General features: G+C 44.6%; 1 long non-coding RNA gene across 1 annotated transcript in view; it reads left to right on the plus strand.

Moving 5' to 3' along the window:
* The window catches only part of LOC311421049, a 105,471-nt gene extending 88,421 nt beyond the window's left edge, over positions 1-17,050 (plus strand). The window contains exon 11 of the long non-coding RNA XR_014684676.1: positions 6,397-17,050. This is a non-coding gene — a long non-coding RNA (uncharacterized lncRNA). The remainder of the gene's footprint in view (positions 1-6,396) is intronic.
* The last annotated feature ends 299 nt before the right edge of the window (positions 17,051-17,349 follow it).

Below are 17,349 nucleotides of genomic sequence, written 5' to 3' on the forward strand. Positions count from 1 at the left end.
TCTCTGAGAGAGATGTGAGGCAGCTTCAGAAGTATCAGGAAGAACACACACTGGGTCGTGTGCATTTGTGCCTCTGTACATGCTTCAGATTGTAAAATTTGAGAGACTATCCAAGAAATGTTTTTGTGACTTTATGCACCAACTTGTACTGTAGGAGAAGTTACAGCCTCCTGAGACTTCTGGTGCAATTAGGTCAGTGCCAGTGAGCAAGAGATGCTCCATTCTTTTGCCAAAAACCTTTAAGCTTATCCAGGTGTTACCTGCCTATAACCCAAGGAAAAATAACTCTGATCTAGCAAAAGGCCTCCACAGCTTTTTTCCTACCTACAATTGACAGAAAAATCCCTCTAGTCAGTCACACCTATAGAAATAATTAGACACATACACACATATTTCACCTCAGCATGCAGTCCCAGATGCTCTGTGCCTGATACATCCTTAGTCCAGCATTCCCATCTCATTATATATGGCTTCCACACATTCACACAGTCCAAAAAAAAAGTGTTACCTATACTAGAGTACTGGTGTTGGCAGACATGCCCCTTGAGTGCTGATAGTGTGGGAAAGAGAGATTTGCTGGAAGTCCTGGAAAGTGACTGATATAGGAAATTGGCGTTGTCATGTAAGCTGCTTTAAAGATTTCAGCATTGTCAGATTTCAACAAACTTTTCTCCTGGTCATTGGCACTTTGGTCATTAAAAGATGTCAGTGGGTAATATGGGACAAGGTTAGAAAAATGATTCATGGGATCTGATGGAACACCCAGCATCAGGCACTGCTCTGTGCATGAAGGCCTTTTCCAAGGAAGGTTCTGCACTGTAGCACTCACATTTTGGGCATCTGAGCCCAAGCCTGGAGCCCAAACCCAGTCCAAGCCAGGGTGCTGGGTTTCCAATTGGTGCCCAACAACACAGTGGTTATAGGTCATGGCCTAGGAGGGGACAGGAGGGTCTTGGCAGCTCAGAGCACAGAGTTCAGAAGACCTCATGCAAAGAGCAAGGTCTGGGAGGAGCAGAGATGGCTAAGAAGCCTCACCCAGGGAGAGCTGGGGGCTTGCTCCCCTCAGGTTGAGGTGGGAGCTCCAGTCTTCCATTTCCAGGAAAGCTGTAACATCTGCACTGTCAAGGCAGCATCCCGTGGCAGCAGCAGGTGAAGTACTAGTAGCTGCTGTTGCTTTCCTATGAGGCCCTGCTCTCAGCAGTAGGTAGCAAACCTGTTTTATGCAGTGCTGTCATGCTGGGACAAAGTGTCCATCCTCAGGATGTGCCTGTGTCTCCAGGATCTGTTTGAGAGCAGCTGAGTGTCTTAGGCTAGATGCCTGATTCTGGGGACAGAAAATGTTGAATTTCCAGTTGCCAATGACAAATCCAGTCTCTTCAGTACAGCTCTTCTGTGTTTTTCCTGTTGGGTTGCCCAAGTTGTGGACCCAGCTGGCAGGAGTGAGGCACACAGCCAGGCAGCTGTAGGTGTGAAGTCAGCCAAGGGAAGGCCTGGCTTGAGGAGGAAGCAGCTAGCAAATGCACGCATATTCAGTTGTTGATAGTCACTCCGCAGTGATTTGTACATTGAATTTGGTGTCCCTACATCCCTATAACGCATATTTAGAAACCTAAAGCCTTTTGTGATAGTGGTCCAAATCTCAGAAAATGGTTATGAACCAGGGCATGGAAATGAAGGAGACAGTCTTGTCTAGATGGCTTTTGAATATCCCCAAGGATGGAGACTCCACAGCTTCTCCGGGAAACCTGTTCCATTGCTGAGTCACCCTAACAATCAAAAAGATTCTCCTGATGTTCAGATGGAGCCTCCCGCATTTCATTTTGTCCCCATTGTCCCTGTCACTGGGCACCACTGGAGAAAGCCTGGTTTTCTCTTCTCTACATCCTTTGTTCATATATTTATACATTGTAAGATACTCTCCAAGCCTTTTCTTTTCAAGGCTGAACAGTCCACATCTCTCAGCCTTTCCTCATTGCTGAGATCCTCCAGTACCTTCATAATCTTTCTGGCCCTTAATTGGATTCTCTGCAGTATGTCCATGTAGTCTCTTGTAGTGGAGAGCCCAGAACTGCACACAACAGTCCAGGTGTGGCCTCACCAGTGATGAGTAGAGGGGAAGGATCACCTCCCTCAACCTTCTGTGACACTTCTTATGCAAACCAGATGACCATCCTCCTTCTTTGTGGAAAGGGCATGTTGCTGGCTCATGCTCAAGCTGGTTGTCCACCAAGACTCCCAGGTCCTTTTTTGCAAAGCTGCTTTCCACTTTCCAGCTGTTCAGTCCCCAGTATGTACACTCGCCTGGGGATGTTTCTCCCCAGGTGAAAGACTCCATCCTTCATCTGCATGGTTGGACCCAGTATTGACCCCTGTTTTTTAACTAAGTAGTACCTATTTGTGCACATACATAAATAGTATAGAGAACACTTTATGTTAAATGGGCCTGAGCAACTGCAGAATCAGAAAGACTTCAGGACTCCTCTGGGACTCTGAGGTAGAAGTGACAAGGAAGAGGGAGATAAACATTCATGTAGACATCAGTTCTTGAAGACAAGGGAACACATCTTTGAATGACAGTCAGTTCACATATTTGTACTAAAATATCTTCAAGCAGTACCTCCTCTAACTTTTGGTCATGTAAGTATGGATCTTTCAAGCAAACTACTGCATAGTTCTACCACACCTAAAAGGATGAAGTCACATCCTTTCTGATCTAAAGATAACAGGAATGAAGCCACTCTTTGGTTAAGGTATTATCATAGTTTGCATTGTCTGAGTGCACCGATGGTGAATCGACAAAGGTGAATTCCCAATAGCTCTTCAAATTTACTTCCAACCTGTTTGTCTTTATGTATTTGCTGAAGTTTTCAGTGTTTTACCATTTCTTAAACAGTCCTAAGAATTGTCTGCAGGAACTGGTTCTGTGCAGATGGAGCAACAGGATCAACTTAACATCCACTTAGTTAAGTGAAGCCATGCCTTTGGTAATGAAGAGCTTGATTTACTGACAGAAGCCAAAGTCAAACAATTTCCTTAGCATGTGTTAGAGCTATTAAGGAGGTAACTTCCAAGAGAGAATATCTCTTTACCAAGGAACCTTGCAGACAGCAGAATGATACAGTATTTACACAAGAGTTTGGAAGGTCTGGGTTATTCTACACAACGTACATTGACACAGAGGACAACATCTCATGAAGAGTCTTGAAACCTGTTATCATAAAGGGGTAAATGACACCATCTCTGGTTGAGGAGAATGGGAATTTGCCTCAAAAGTCCAGAGCTCAACCAACCGTAGGCACTGGTCAAGGGAAGGAAAGCAACTGACTGTCAGGCACATATGGCATAAAAAGAGTTCTTGAAGATTACCTGTAGATGAAAAACATAAGCCTTCAAAGGAGAACTCAGAAAACTGCAGGCAGTCTCATCCTACAAGGAATGGCAATGCTACCAGATTGCTCAGAGCATAGAAGAATTGCAGGAGTTACTTACCCACCTAACTCTGTATCAGGTGTTTGAGGTCCTCCTTTAGCAGAACACTTCTGTGTGCATATACAAATCTACAGTGCAGCTATGTATACTGACATCTGCTCAGAGATGCAGAAACTGTTCTTACCATAGATTCGTAATCTGATTTTTGTACCTATCACAAGCATTAACGTATATCCACATTAATAACACTTCATTAATATCTCAGTACTAGTATAAAGCCAAATTTAGCATAATGTGGTTATGGTCATGTGGGCTTTGTTTAATATCTTGGAGTGAGCCATACCCTGAAAGGGGATTCATATCAATCAAGACTCTGAAGGTTTACTGAAATCTAGCAAAATTGATGTCATATTACTGAACTTCTGTAAGGCCTTTTACATGGTCCCACATGTGATCTCCAGATAGAGGGAGATGGATTTGAAGGGTGGACCATTCAGTGAATTGGCTTGAAGGCCACACCCAGAGTGTGGGTCAATGGCTCCATGTCCAGGTGGAGGCCAGTGATGTGTGGTGTCCCTCAGGGGTCTGTCTTGAGACCGGTACTGTTTAATATCTTTGTCAATGACATAGTGGGATCGAGTGAACCCTCAGTAAGTTTGCAGATGACACCAAGCTGAGTGGTACAGTCGACACAACAGAAGGAAGGAATGCCATCCAAAGGGACCTGAACAAGCCCGAGAAGTGGGCCCACTAAACTGAATGAGGTTCAACAAGTCCAAGTGCAAGGTGTTGCATGTGGGCTGGGGCAATCCCAGACATGACTACAGACTGGAAGAACTCACTGAGACCACACCTGCAGAGAAGGACTTGGGAGTTCTGGTGAAATAAAAGCTTGACATATGCCAGCAGAGTGTTCTTGCAGCCCAGAAGCATCCTGGGCTGCATCAAAGGATGAGTGGCCAGCAGGGGAGGGAGGTGATTGTCCCCCTCTGCTCTGCCCTTGTGAGGCCCCACTTGGAATCTGGCAATCAGGTCTGGGGACCCCAGCACAAGAAGGATGTGGGGCTGTTAGAGCAGGTCCAGAGGAGGGCCACAAAGATGATCAAGGGGCTGGAGTACCTCTCCTATGAAGAAAGGCTGAGAGCTGGGTCTGTTCAGCCTAAAGAAGAGAAGGCTCTGGAGAGACCTCATTGCAGCCTTTCCATACTTAGAGAGGGCTTATAATAAAGATGGAGAGCAAATTTTTCTCAGACAGGTAATAATAGGACAAGGGCTACACAAAGATGGTGAAGGGACTAGAGGAGAAGGTGTATGAGGAGTGGCAGAGGTCACTTGGCCTGTTCAGCCTCGAAAAGAGGAGGCTGAAAGGAGACCTCACTGCAGTCTACAGCTTCCTCACAAGGGGGAGTGGAGGGGCAGGTGCCTATCTATTCTCTAGTGACCAGCAATAGGACCCGAGGGAATTGTGTCAAGCTGAGGCAGGGGAGGTTAGGCTAGACATCAGGAAGAGATTCTTCACCAAGAGGGTGGTTGCACACTGGAACAGGCTCCCCAGGGAAGTAGTCACTGCACCAAGCCTGTTGGAGTTTAAGAAGCATTTGGACTGTGCACTTAGTGACATGGTCTAAAATTCTGGGTAGACCTGTGTGGTGCCTGGAGTTGGACTTAATGATCCTTATGGGTCCCTTCCAACTCCGGGTATTATATGACTCTATGATTCTAAGGGGGAATGGTTTTAAATGAAAAGAGGGGAGATTTAGGTTAGATGTTAGAGAAAATTCTTTGCTCAGAGGGTGTTAAGGCACTGGAACAGGCTGTCAGAGACGTTGTGGATGCTACATCACTGGAGGTGTTCAAGACAACATTGGATGAGGCCTTGGGCAAGCTGATCTAGTGGATGGCCACCTGTACTGGGTCTGGCTGGGATGGAGTTAACTTTCCCTGCAGCAGCCCATACTGTGTTGCGCTCTGCATATGTAGCTCGAACAGCATTGGTATCACACCAGTGTTGTGCCTGTTGGCAATGTTGGCAATGTTGGCACAGCATCAGGACTCCCTCCAGCCCCCCAAAAGCCAGCAGGCTAGGGATGGACAAGAGGTGAGGAAGGAACATCACCAACCAAAGGGATATTCCCTACCATATGATGCCACACAGCAATGAAAGGTGGAAAAAGGAAGGAGCGGGGAGGGGTGGGCTCTCATTGTGAAAATGTCTGTCCTCTCAAACAACGGCTACATGAGTTGAGGCCCAGCTTTGAGGATGTGGTCAAGCATCACTCATTGGTGGGAAGTAGAGAGTAATTTCTTTCCTCTGTGCTTCCACACAGCCTTTTCTTGGTTTGTTTGTAGTTTTGTTTGTTTGTTTTTCTCTTTAGTTAAATTATTTTTGTCCTTTTCTTCTTCCCATCCTTTTCTGAGGAGGGGGATTGAGAGAGCAGTTCTGGTGGAGTTCAGCAGCCTAGCAAGGTAAAAACACCACATGGCAGAGGGATTGGAACTGGGTGATCCTTAAGGTCCCTTCCAACCCAAACCATTCTATAACCCTATGAAAATTCCCCAAGATCTTGTGTACAGAGATGTAGCTCTCATGCTGAGAACTCTTTGCATACTGAGTTCAGCTAAAGCATATGTATTTCACATTAAATAGTTCTACCTTCACCATGAAGCAGCCATTATAGCTGATACCAGGTGTGTCTGCTTACTGTTCTGTCAGCTACACCATAATACAAAGATAATCCTTGTAGCTTAGACCAGCAGGGGTGCAGGGGCCTGACAGTATTCAGCATTAATAATGCATTGCTTCGCAAACTAAATTTCAAGGTTATTCTAACAACACCTCTAGAAGAACAAGCATTTTAAATTGTCTGAATAAGAAAACACTTGTGTGAGTGTCATGATGCAAAAGGAAGAATGCAAAGTTGCCTGCCAGTCATTAATTTTCTGTCAATCCTGTTTCCATCTCTGCAGCGCAAGACTCTTCTGCGACCAGAAGCAAACCACAGCACAGTCAAAAGAGAAGAGGCAACCTGAAAGCAATCTCTGGATTCAGACTGTTCTGCACAGCAACGTGATGTGGGCAAGGCACTAGTGTGCTGACATTTTCCATGGAGGAGAGAGGATTCAGGCGTACTGAAAATAGATCCCTCTTGAGATGGAGATCAGGCAGCTGCCTCACTTTCTGCCAGCCCTTAAGATATGTTATTTTCTTCTCCTGAGCTCAGTGGCTGCTGAGAGACAAAGAGTGAGAAGATGCCTTTTAGATGGGCAACTAGACTGGAGTGAGGATGTGGAAGAACCTACATACTGCCAAACATTGGCTACTGAGAACCTCCCTTCCACTCCCATTTAGTGCAGTTGAGCTTACGAGCTGGAAACATGCAAATACACCTGTATGACAGGTACATATGTAAAATTTTAATTTCTAAATTAAAACGTTGCAGTATCACAAGCTTCAACTATTTACAGCTTTTTTTAGCTGCATTGACTTTAACCTTATTGAATCAGTCTCACTTGACTCCTCTTTCCCACCAACTTTCCCCACGTGCCTATTTCACAAAGACCAGATCACTGTCTTCCTGAGGATTTTTTCCCCTGCAGAATACATATTCGACTGAGAGGAATTCAAGAAGCCCACTCATGATGACACAAAATTCAACTTCACCAAATTTGTGAATGACACTAAATAAGACAGAGTAGATGATATGACAAATGACAGAGCTTCATTCCAAAGGGACATTATGAAACTTTAAGAAAGAACATTAAGACTGGATCAACAAAAACCTTATGAAAATCATTGCAGAAAAGTACAAAGCTCACGTCTGGGAAAAGAATAAGCCCCAGGTGTCAGCACAGGCTGGGAACTGACTAGTTCAGCAGAAGCCTTGTCAAAAAAGACTTGGAAGTTATGGTGGATGCCCAGAAGAATAATGAGTGCTCTTGCTGCAAACATGACAAAGTACTGGATGATGTTAAAAGCATGTTCAGCTGATTGTAGGAAACCATTAACCCTCTTGCTTGGTACCGGTGGGTTGTCATCTGAAATGGTTTGTCCACTTCTGGGCTCTCCTGTTCAAAAAGGTTGTACACTAATGGGAGAAGGTGCAGCAGAAGGCTACCAAGATGATCTAGAAAATTAGTCCTGTGAGGAGATTTTGAGGGTATTTAATCTGAGGAAAAAAGGTCTAAGTTTCATGAGGGGAAGTTACAAGTACAATGTTCCAAACTTTTCTCATTAGTAGACAATGTAACAAGGGATGATGATCACATATCACATCTGGAGAAGCTCCAGTAAGTCATTAGGAAAATTCTTCACTATTAGGTAATGCTGTAATGGCACAGGCTACCCAAGAGAGGTGGCTGAGCCTCTGTCCCTGAGGCGTGGCTAATCAAAGCCATGGCTAACCTGACTGATATCAGCAAGACATCTTGAATTGGGAGACTGAATAAAAGCCCTCCAAATGTCCCTTTACAACAGTATTTCTGTGGCTCTAATGTAGCGGTTCCCTCTCTTTATCCAGTCTTTATCTCTTTATCCAAGTGGACAATAGCTCAAAGCTGGGCAGATATCTGCAGCTTCATGTCTTGTCATGAAGATTTTCCCTGAGGTCTGAAAAAAAACCTCAGCTCTTTGTCAACATCAGCTCTGCTGGTGTCAACTATTGGGCATGAATCTTTCATCTCTCTGCAGATCCGTGTGGATGAGTGCACATGGGTGATAGGATTCCTCTTCTACCTGTAACCATATGAAAGTGAGTGATGACTAGCTCTGAGATACTCTCCTGGGCCACCTTCATAGTTAAAAGAGAAAAACAGATAACTCCAAAGGACAGTTAAGAAACCTACTTCAGCTTAGCTTCTTCTGGAGGAGTTCTTTTCTCTCCATTGACCATAGAAGGGAGATTGCAAACCTAGTACCTAGTACTTACTGAAGTATGGAAGATTAACCCCAGCATGGATTTCTTTGTTTGATCCAGATACCTTCTTATCACACTGACCTGATTCTGTGCAAGGCAGCAGATCTAAACTCTCACTGTAAATTTCAGATGATATGTAAATATAAAACAAGCCACCTTTCAAAGACAACTTTTCTTAAAAACTTCTGTCTTGTATTTGAGCAAAAATTTTAAATTCAGATTAGGCAGTACTCGGAAATTGTCACATCAGTGAGGTTCTGCCCAGCCCCCCACTAGGGACAGTGGACATGAAAGAAGCAAAACTTTCATGATGAATATTTGTGCATTTCTTATAGGTCTTGCATCATCATCTCCAGAAGCAAGAGTGATATTGGGATTTGGAGTTCCCTCCTATATTCCTATTCTCTATTTAACTGAAAAATGTGGAAACCCACTGAGTTCACTGCTGTTCTACTATCCACCTGTAATGTGATCTATGCAGTTGAGTTACATAATCTGATATGAAGGCAGTCAAACACAGAGGCAAGGGGATCAAAGTAGATTACTTTATCATCTCAGAAAACCTCCACAGCCTCTCAGAGGCTTGCAATTGGTTCTACAGAAACACAGTGTAAAACCTTTTACCTTATGGCACTAGGAGAAAGAATGAATTAGAATGATTTATCAACCACTGTTGTTCAACTGGGAGAAGGATTCTCTTCCCTCTTTGGCTGCAGGAGTAAGGCAGTAGAAAACATCTCCCTATGTCCCCATCTCCTGTCTGTTCTATGTGAAGAAAGGTCTCATATGCGACACCAGTGTTACTTTTGTGTTGGAAAAAGCAGTGATGCCATCAAGACATGGCTCTAGTCATTTCTTTAAAACCCTTCCACGCCCTGCCCACACCATCCTTCATGTCCAGTTGAGCAGCAAATCTTTTAACAGGAACAAACTCAGTAAAAACACCAAGAAATGTTCCCTGAATTTTACCATTTACTCAGCAACATGCTCCATGCTAGGATGTGTCCTGTCCTCCATCGCAGAAATACCAACCAGTCTGCAGAACTCTGGGGAAAGGAGACAGTGAGCACACATCCATACAGGAGCATTAGAGGAAAGAGGATGAGGCAAAGCCGTGGCTCTCATTGACATTGCACAGCTTGGTCAGTCCTGTCACATTTCCTTGTACACCTTCAATAGGTTATCTCCAACCAGCTTCTGCCAGGGAGAGAGTTTCTCGATTGGGAGAGTCTGGATTCTACTTTTGACATCTGTGATGTAGACATCACAAAGCTAAGTTGAAATTAAGTCAACTGAACATTTTAGGTACTTACTGATGATTACTCTACCCTGCTTCAGCCTAATCAGCTTGCTGGATGACTGGTCTCCAGAGTCTCATAAAACATGCCTCACAACATAGAATTTATACACATATTATCAATGTTTATATATACATCAATGTTTGATATGTTACCAACTGTCTCTAGGTGCCATCATACAGGTGACAGAATCAGTGGCAAGCAGCTTTGTCTGGACTTGCTTCTGAAGTTAGAGTCCTCTCACAGGGACCAAATGGGACTTGATGTTGAGAAATTCCAAGATTTTTGTGCATCTGCTACATCTCATCTCCTATTTTCATAGGAATTAAAAGATATTCTCTTAAAATCTCAAAAGGAAGAACATCCTGACTAGTAACCAGTATGAAAGAAACTGATTGCACAGCAAACCTATTCAGAACAAACACCAGCTTCACTTTAATTTCATTTGTTTCACAGAACTCCCTTAGATAGATTCTTTAGCACTAGGATGCTTCCTAATTAAAAGCTGTCTGACATTGTCTCAAGCTGTCTTTTCCTTTTCTAATGTTGTCTTAAGTTGTCTTCTCCCTTGCATATTGCTACCTGTTATCTGATAAAACAGCACTTGAGTAATCTTTGTTTATCAATTTAGATGTGAGGTATTAGCACCAGCCTGTTCCTGCAGAGGAAGTGGAAGTGGCTGAACTGGAGCAGAGAAGTGTGGGAAGATTATTGGCTTTCCAGGCTTTCAGCTGGCAGTGTAGATGGGGAAAGCTGTGAGTGTAGTTTCTGGGAGCAGCTGTTTAGCACTACCCACTGTTCCAGTATTAATTCTTGTAGTAGGGCACCACAGACAGCTTTGCTGGTATCATTATGTGACTATTATCCCCTGCTTCATAAAACTGATGACTACAGCAAGATTTTCTTAAACAGTAGGCTTTTCTTTTACTTTCTTCCTTCCTTCCTTTTCCTTACGTCTCCAGAGAATCTTATTTCTAAATAACTTGTTTTGTTGGCTGCTATACAGAAGCCTCAGCCCGTTTGAGAGGATGTGAAACAGCATCCATATGTCCCATCTGATAACAATGAGTGTCTCTGCAAGGCTTGCTCAGTCATGGGAAAACCAGAGCAGAAAGACAGCATCATGCAGAAGCAGTCTCTTAAATTTAAGAATAAATAGACAGCCATATCAGCTTAGAGCAGCATTCTGTCTGGCATTCTGTGAATGAGTGTATATAGGACTGGTGAAAATCCAATTTCACATTTTCTAATGTACTTATAATTTTATGTAAACATATCATCTTCCCACCTGGCTGTTCCTTTTCCAGAGTGAAACATCATAGTCTGGACAGCCTGTCTCCAGGGCTCCCATCAATTTTATCATCTTTCTAATTGCACAGGCCAGAATTGTGGATAGTGTGGGCTGTGGTTTATTGGCCCAGGAAAATGATTTCTGCTTTTTTCTCAGTTGATCCTAATCATTCCTAACATTGTTTGTCCTTTGTGGCCAGTATTAAGCATCTGGTTGTATTCACCATCTGGTAGCATGCTTATCTCCTAACCCTGGTACTCCTTTCAGAGATTTTTATAGGGTTTGGTCTATGCACAGCTCAAAGACAATGTATGGACAGAGATGTTGATGTTTGGTTTCAGCTGCATAAAAGGTTTTTATGACTGATGACTATACAGCCTGGCTACAGGCTGTATAGTCATCATATAGGCTATATTAGCCTGACTATACAAGGCTAATGTAGATGTGGCTTTCAGCAAAATGACAGTGAGTGAGACTGGAGTGGCACAAAACAGCTAACAGAGCAGTGGAGAGACAGGTAAAATCTGTTATTTGAAGATGAGCGGCTCTTGACTATTAGAGTTGCAGCATTACTCATACTTCTCGTGTTCCCAGCAAACATTAGTGGAACATATCTGGGTAGTGGGTGCTGGCCGAGGAGGTGACGTTCAGGATGACCTTTCTATCATCCACCTAAGCAGCTGAGGGGCTCCTGTTACAGAGCAGGGGAGTGGGGTGGGCAGACTAGGAGACCTCTGGGTAAGACAGAGAAAAAAGAGAGCAAGTGGCAAAAGGGGGAGGGAAGGAAAATCAGGATTAGGTGCATAATATTAGCACTAGCAACAACTGTATCCTAAAAAAGGGATCCGTGAAGTGATATATTCCTATGCTGACACTCATCTGTGACAGATGAACAAATCCCACTTCTGAGTAGGTTTCAGTGCTCTAAGTGGAAATATACTGGTACTGGAATTTATATAATCCTGTTCCCTTTAAACGTTAGAGTCTTCAAGGTTGGGACACACCATAGGACCTTCTGACTGGCAGAGTCACCGCAGGGCAGTTACCAGTAGGATACACAGAAAAAAAAAAAAAAATCCAGCAGTGTTATCTATACTAACTTACTCTGTTGCAGAAAAGTTCTTTTTGCTTCCCCAGGAAATTTGTCAACAGCCTCATATTTTATCCATGGGTAGGCAGCCTAAATATTTTTTAATTGCTTTCTACGTCCATCTGAGATGCAGAGGGAAGCATACAAGTCCCTGTTCCCTCTGAAGACCAAATCAGACCAGCTCCAGCAGCAGACGGTGATGGTGATGTGCCATCACATAGCCAGCAGCCAGGGTGTCGGGGTACTGGTGCCCAGTGTGGAAGACCAGCATGTGGGAGGTCTAACTGTGCTTACATTCCCTGTCCTGTGGAGATCCCACAGGAGAGTGCCCATCCCACTGAAGTCTTTTAGGGACAGATCTTTTACTCTAAGTGGGTTGTCACAAGGTACTTGAAAAGTTTTGAGTTCATCCCAAAGGAGAATTGAACATTGAGCCCAAAGGAAAAGAGAAAATTACTTTGCATCTCAGGGAGGACTGTGGCCTGAAAAAATATATGCCAAATCTACTTAATCTCAAGGTGCAGTGCCAACTTCAGTCAACTACTGCTTTGTCAAGCAATACAGATGTATGTTGCCTTGCTTCCAAATAAGTCTTTCAGGTCCCTCAAAGTGCCTGCTTCTCCCTGAGAAGTCTTTCCAGGTAATCTTGGTTGTAGCGTCTAAGAGCAGAGCCACCCCAAAACTGTGCACTGCTCTCTGTCTCATATATTTGCTAAGCCTGGATTTTGCCCCTTAGTGTCCTGATTCAAAACCCTCAATGTGTGCTGAATTGTATTTCTCCAAGCAATATTGTGCTACTTCAGGGAACTTCTGGAATGGCGTGGCAGTGGTGTCTGCTCTGATGGAGGTATAAGAGTATTGTCATGAAACCCAAACAGCAAGGCTCAGGTGCTAGTTGATTTACTCCTCTCCCGGCGCTCCTAACAGTGTGAAGCTGAACATGGCTTTACTGATGAACGGTGTCTGTAGAGAAATGTTTTCAGCAATTTGCTCTGCTATAACTGGAATACTGCTGCTGCGCTCACTAGATTTCCTGCAGTCCAGATCTATATAACCCCATCAGCTGCATTTATTTTAAGCTTTTCTCTGAGAGATATTTCTTTATGGCTGTGACCAATATTTTTCTCAAGACCTTTGTACAAGCCCTTATCAGGTGACAAGCAGCCTGACTCCACAAATAGAGTGCCAATGCAAAATGACCCTTATTCTCTATAAAGCAGTGAGAAATTCATTTTTCATTTCCCTCACACCAGTGTCCCACTTTGATCCTGATAATCCAGCAGGCTTTATAGTGGAGGCTGTCAGTCCTTTCCCTGTTATGTACCTACATCCTCCTTCCTGACATTCCTCAGAGTTGCTCAGCCTCTGCTCCCATCTCCTCTTCCACCTCTGGGATTGTTGTTTTTTTCTTGACATATTCTGTAACTGATAAAAAAAAAATATAACAAACAACCAGCCAAACAACAACAACAACAGCAAATATGCACAGGTGGTAGCCACAAGCTGCGTTCATGCAGTGACCTGTGAGGTGGACCATTGTACTAGGAGCAGCACAAAAACTTGGACCACTTGGGCCTCATATGCTTAGCCCCTAAAGAGAAAAGCAGCTCCTGGGACCTTCCCTGCCTGGGGAGCAGGCCAGGAGTGGCCAAGAGCCAGTGGTGTTTGGGGGCTTCCAGATTCCATCTGGGAACAGTGGTCACTGTAGTCTTTAACCCTCTGGAAGCACTTGGCTTTTCACTGTATTCTCCCCACATAGCCTGCGCTCCTAAGTTTGAGAAGTGCTGGCTGCACTGCAGTGTGGTGTATGGGTATGAGTGATGAGCCTGGATGTGCCATGAGCATTCACAATAAAATAACATACTGACACAACAAATACAATTAAATAATTTATTCAAAACTAAAGTGAGTCTTTACAAAGCTCTTTTGATGTGGACTTCAAGTTAGATGGATATGTGCAGATTATGATTGTAGCATTTACCAAGTTTTTCCACAGATTTCTTCTGACTCTTCTTCCCTAAACCTGATGTCGATGTTGACATTTCTTCCAGTCCTCATATACTCTACCATCTTCTCACTCATTCCGCTTTCTTCACACACATCCAGCTCAGTCTTTTCCTGCCAGACTCCTCCCGGCAATCCCCAGCCAATTCTGAACCCACTTCAGTACTCTCACTACCTCTCTGTCTTGTTTTTCAGTTATTAATTTGTTCTGAGACAAGAGCTGCATGAAGGCACATCTAGCCACTCACATTACAATGTACTGGGGTCCCAATTTCATATTCGATCTGAGTATGTTCATGTGCTATTCTTGCACCATAATGCTGAGAGAGGGGAGGTGAATTTCTGCAATGCTGCTGGCCCTGCAGGAAGCTTGGAACAAGCCCTGGCTCTGCCTTCCTCACCCAGGGAAGGGGTTCATGAATTGGGGTCATCTTGATGATGAGCAAAATGTGAGCTTTCAGGTCTGCAGGCTTTGCTTCCATTTGTTGATGTCCAAGGGAAGGGATGTCCCTACCCACACCCCAGACCGCTGAAGCACCCGTGCAGCTGCCATGTTCCCGATGGGACAGCATGTCCCAGGAGAGCAGAGTGAGCACCCAGGCACTGGTTTCACTCACTGTCATTCCACTGGCTTCAGAGGGGTCACTCTTGATTTATACTCTTACAAGTGGGAGCACACTCAGGCCTGTTTCTGATTTTTCACATTTCAGCTGACAAAGGAGCTGTGCCGGAGCAGGCCTTTCTGGGATAAGAATAGCATCTGCCATCTTAGGACACAGCACAGTTGTCCAGCTCCTACATGGCAACGCATCGCAGTGAGATATAGAAGGCAAGCTACCCGCTGAGGAATGTCTTCAAGCGCTATTAGTGGAAGCATATCATCTACACAAGCAGGCATGGCTTCACGCAGGAGTCTTGCAAGGGCCGGCTATTTTTAGCTTTTGACACTGCCGATGAAGGGAGACAAATGACAAAGTGATCCTCCTGGCACAGGCAACCTCCAGAGCTCTCTGAGCAAGCCCCTTCTGCGAATGACTCTTGTCAAGGCTGCAGGGCCTGAGGGTGCAGGAGATGGGGGCCAGGAGGGAGCTGTGGGAATTTGCTGGGGACACGAGGCTGGACCTCGGTCCCACCAGCACTGCCCAGCTGCACTTACAGCAAGCTGTCCCTGAGGGCGTGCACCTGTCCCCGAGCTTAGGACATTCCGCTGCCTGATTTATCTCCAACCACATCCCTGAGCGCTAGGGAGAGAACAGGGGGCATGGAACTTTGTGTAAGTGAAACACAAATCCTTTGCAGCCAGGACGATATTCATCTCTTGTCTGCTGAAGCTGTCTGTTTCTGAGTGGTTCTCTGGTATTATGGATGTTTGAGGCCTCTTTTCCTCTTCCCACCTATTGCAACTTCCCTCCCCAGCTTATTCACCTTCATTTAACATCTTCTTTGTTCTACTGGTATATAATTCTTTCATTCTTAATTATTTTCATTTCATATTATTCACATTTTTCTTCATTTTATTTTCAATGCTTTATGAAAATCAGATCTGCACATGGATCTGTCTGGGGAAAAAACACCCCCAGAGAAAAGTTTTCTGTCTTCCTGTGCTGGCCAAGTCCATCTCCCTCAGGAACTCACATTCAGCTGGACTGATGCACAGCAGCAGTGTTAGCTGTCAGGAAGAAGTGGTCAGGGGAGGGAATGTGCGTTAGGTAGTTTATAGAGTGCTTCCACTAAATGCAATCCTTCACCCATAGGGGATGGATCTGATGCTCACTCTTGCCCCTTGTCACAGTCAGTTTCCTGACCACATTCTCAGGTATGTCCTGTACTCCTACAGGTGAAGACATGAGTTGATTCATCTGACAGATGAGAGGCACAACCATTCATTCACAGGTAAATTATTTTTCCAGTAGCCTAACCAGCTAAGCTGACTCCTATAACTCACAGCAGTCTGGCTTTGCCAAGTATGACCATGAAGCATAACTTCTCCCCAGCCTATCACAAGTGTGTGTGGTGTGAACAGCCCGTCCTGGACTGCTAACCTAAAGATCGGGTTGGCAATAAAGAAAAAGGCTTCACCCCTGTCATGGTGCCATAGGATGAAGCTCAGGTTCCTACAGTGTAACGTCACCAGGTGGAGACTCAACCAGGATCCCAAACAACTGGTTAAAACTATCTCCATGTTGGGGTAGGGTGGCAGGCTGCATGGTGGGGATGTCAGACACAGCTTTGTGTGCTTCTTGGAGGCTTTCCAGTAGTGATGTATTCCTATTTGTGTGGGTCTGAACCATCACAGTTCAGCATGGGTCAAGCTTCCATGCAGTAACTTGAGCTGTGAAGTTTTCTGACAGTGGCTGCACCTTACTTTCAATCATTGTTTTTATTGCATGAAGTTGACATTATACAAAGCTGACCACAGACTTTCCATACAGCCACATTGCCACCAGCAGGCCATGAGCCCAGTTCTGTGCTTGTGCTCCCAGGACCCTCAGCTCCTACTTAGCCAGACCAGATCTACAAGTACGTCATTTTATGCCAGTGCAGGCACCAGTGTCCAGATATGATCAGCCTGGTGACTCAAGGCTACCAAGTGGAAAGCCGGTGTCTCCCAGTTGCCATTCTGCAAAACCTGTGGTGACTCAGAGCCAAAGCATTAAACCAAAATAAAGTTAACCCCACTTTTTGAACTGGGAGAGAGCTCTATTGCTGGCAGAAAGGAGTTGGTGGGGCAAGGATAGTGCTAAAGCTAAAGCCACATCCCCACATCCCCTAGGACTGCAAGGGATGCTGTGCTCTGCCCACTGTGCTTGAGCAGATAGCAAAGGGTCTCAGGAGATTATGGACTATGTAGCTGGGGCAAGAGCAATCAGCAAATTTGGAACCAAAGGGAGAAAAGAAGGCTGAGAGACTTACAAGACATATCCAAGCTGATACTGAGATACATTGGAATGGTTAATGACAGCCCCTTGATTACGGTTGCTAGACTGTGTAAAGAGTCAGCAATTTCCTGTTGGTGCTGCACAGCTACTCCTAAGCAAGTTACAGCTGTTCTACTATAGCTCTGTGAAGTCGGTTATTGTACTGTGTAGCCAGTCATTTGACACTGTGCGCTAGGCTAATCAACATGACCTAAGAACAAAAGCAGGACTTTGATTTGCATCCTGAAACACTGCAGTGATCAGCTGAGAACAAGACGCAGGCTGTCTCCTGGGAAAGTTTTGCTTCCAAACAGCAGTAGCTGAAACATGAGTAATCTCCTGAGAGCTGAAAGGGTGACATGTCCAGATCTGTCCCATCTGGTGGGACAGATTCAGTCCTGATTTT

Source organism: Aythya ferina, assembly GCF_964211825.1.
Source record: "Aythya ferina genome assembly, chromosome: 18".
Classification (NCBI taxonomy): domain Eukaryota; kingdom Metazoa; phylum Chordata; class Aves; order Anseriformes; family Anatidae; genus Aythya; species Aythya ferina.